This window comes from Halyomorpha halys, unplaced genomic scaffold (assembly GCF_000696795.3).
Source record: "Halyomorpha halys isolate HHAL.00 unplaced genomic scaffold, Hhal_1.1 Scaffold22.1, whole genome shotgun sequence".
Classification (NCBI taxonomy): Eukaryota; Metazoa; Arthropoda; class Insecta; order Hemiptera; family Pentatomidae; genus Halyomorpha; species Halyomorpha halys.
In genome coordinates, this window is record NW_027104816.1 from 1,741,770 (window position 1) to 1,745,269 (window position 3,500).

Consider the following 3,500-nt stretch of genomic DNA (forward strand, 5'->3'; position numbering starts at 1 on the left):
GTGAAGGTGATCCAGTGCATTCAGGGCAGGCGTTTACCAATTCAGATCCACGCCTTCTTTTCGGCTCTCTTGATTATTTCATAAATTACACATTTATAATTTAATGATTCATTTAAGAGGTATTTTGAATTTATAAATACAAGTTATTTAAATATTATGTTAATTAGAGGATATTATCATTCCAAATTCAGTTAAAATGGGAAAATAATATCAGATTAATTAATTTCGGGGCAGCACATCGCAAATCAACAACTGGCAAAGTGAATCTCTCATCACAGTGGTTAATATTTAGTTCAAAAGTCCAAGAGGAGAAAAAATTCAGTTATTTTATTACTGGTGAATTGATGAGTCTGCCAAGTATGGTTATGGAAATGCACAATGGTGGTTATTTTGGAGCTCTATATCATTAAAACTACTAACAGGACTAGAAAACCTAAGAGAACATTACTAGAGTAAATTTACTAAAATACGATACTCAACAGAGCAAGCGTACAGATGTACTTTCAATAAAGCTGGTTAAATATAATATTATATTATTAATGACTTTTATCTTTGTAGAAGTAGTAGCTTTCACGATATTTGATGAAATAAAAGTATCTTTAATGAGGACTATATAGTTGACCGTAGATTACTGATTGGAGAAGATGGTGCGGTCAGCAAAGGAACAACATAAGTAAACAAAAAAATATTTATTTAAGCCGACGTTTCGACCTGATTTTCAGGTCTTTTCATCAGGGCTATAAAACAAAAAGACAAGAACCATCATTTAGAGAGAGAAAAAAATTATATAAATAAAAATAAAATAGATAAAACTATACATATATATCGAGAACTATTGGACGTAAATAGCTCTATTAGGGCTAATATTTCAGAAATTTACTCCTCTTTAAATAATTTTCTTTTAGATTTTCTCGTGTTGTAGATAGTTTTAATGATATAAAGCTCTAAATGAAAAATTATTTTTTTTTTTTAACTTTTTGAAATAAACGGGAACAATTTAGCGTTAACAGCTATACTAAGGCGGCTCATATTTTTGTAAATTTACTCTGCTTTCAATAATGTTTTAAAGGTTTTTCAGTGCTGTAGGTATTTTAATCATATAGAGCCGCCATTTTTATTCCCCCTACCTATACTTGGCAGACTCATCAATTTTGACTAGTAATTATGCCTAGTTTTCATTTAAGTAATCCAAAATTGGGGTGGAATAACTGACTTATTCATCATTAAATAAAAATTAGTCGTAGGACTAAGCTAATAAATACATGTTATTTAAATATTTTTATTTATCATTCAATATATTTTTTTTATTCTTTATTTAATGTAATTTACAACTGTACAAAATAATACAATAGGTAAATATATTGTATGTTTCATATACACTTGAAAATCTTGGGAAGGAACCACCCATTGGTTAACCAAACATTAATTTAAATTAGAAGGTCCCGTGGCCATCTTCTTTTCAGACGCCTCGGAGGATTATCAGGGATTGTTAAGGATGAAAGATTAAGAATTAATGGGTTAGGATGTTTAAGGAGTTTGGAATGAAAAGACGCATATCTGTTTTGGGTCAAATCTGCAACGAATGGGATGTTAAGGTCTTTGTGAATGAGTTTATTTGTGACGTAATAAGGAGCATCAAGGATTTTACGTAGGATTTTGGATTGTAACGATTGGATGCGGGAAGAATTTGATGGTTTGGTGGAGCCCCAGAGCTCAATTCCTTATGTCCAAATTGGTCTGATTATCGTAGTGTATACTAATTTTTTGTAGTGAATGGGAAGTTTAGAGCGTTTGTCAAGTAAATGTTGTAGCAATCGGAATCTACGAGCAGTTTCTTGTCGTTTCAGTCTAGTGTGTGGATTCCAAGTAAGTCTCTTGTCAAGATGGAGTCCGAAGTATCGAATCTTTTCAACAGGCGTAGTGGAGTATTTAGAAAGGATACAGTAGGACAGGAGGGTAGAGGTTTACGACGGAGAGTAAAGGTGATCTGGTGGGATTTTCATTCAGTTTAAATGGATAGTATCTGATTAATTTATTTCGGAGGCAGCACATCAACACCTGCTTGAGTGAATCTCATAATGGTGGTTAACATTTAGTAAAAATCCCCAATAGGAGAAAAAAGTCTGCTGTTTCCCCTAATTTATGATTACATTAATGATACCTACGTATAATCACTCGTGAATTGATGAGTCTACCAAGTATAGGTAGGAGGATACAAAATGGTGGTTATTTCAGGACGTTAAAAAACATTAATTTTTCATTCGGAGCTCTATATCTTGAAAACTACCAACAACACTAGAAAATCTAAGAGGATATTATTTAAAGAAGAGTAAATTTGCTGAAATATTAGTCCTAAAAGAGCTATTTACGTCCAATAGTTCTCGAGATATAGCTTTTTAAAATGCAAATTTTCTTTAAAAATCTACAGAATGATTAGTAGTTAATTTATTTTGAGAAATCTATATCTCAGGAACTATGTGATGTACAGATGTCTATTAGTACTGAAATTAAAGCTAGTTTAATCGACTATAAAGAAGTTTCTGACCTTTACCTTCGTAGGAATAGTAGTTTTCATGATATTTGCTAAAATTAATTGATTTATAGTTGTTCCGACAATAAATTTGATTTATCAAAAACTTTATTTTAGAAACCATTGGACGTCTGTCATTGCTCAAATTACAACTACCAACTTCACTAGAAAAACAGAACACAATTTAAAGTAGATTAAATTTACTAAAACCTGAGCCCCAACAGAGCTGTTTACGTTTAATAGTTGCTAAGATACGTTTTTTTTTTTAAAGAAACATTTCATAAAAAATGTACTGAAAAATCGATAGTTGTGATTCAATCGTGGGAAATCTATATCTCAGGAACCATGGGACGTGCAGATGTCTGCCAGCTTGAAGAAACCCCTTTCTAGAAACCCTTCCTGTGCGCCAGTAATTGCTTTTTATTGGGAAATTTTTATAGTTATTTTTTAAAATTAAATCCATTATAAATTTCTTCTGCTACAAAACAAAATCTTTGTTAATTGAAAATTTAGATTAAACTATACAAAACAGAATCTTTTTTAAAGTATTTGTATTGTAACAAGATAAAACTATGTTAATTTTAATTACCGAACAAACCGATTTTATACGTTCATACGCAGCGAGTTGTATATAATTTGTAACCGTATGTTTTATATCAACTTCTTATTTAAACAATTTATTATTATTTTATTTTATTAATTTTATAAACTAAATGAAAAAATATATATTTATTTTATTTTCATACTTTTTCTGTATATTTATTTTAATGTTTTGTCAAAGCTTACAATATTTTTATCTTGTTTTTCATTTAGCCCTGACGAAGCCATGCAATGAGGGGTGAAACGTTAGTTAACAATAAATAGTAATCTTTTACTATTGTGATACCTTTATTGACCGCCACCAGGACTATCTTTTTACAAATAAAATATAAACTTTGATACAAATAAATAATATTTCTGACATAATTGA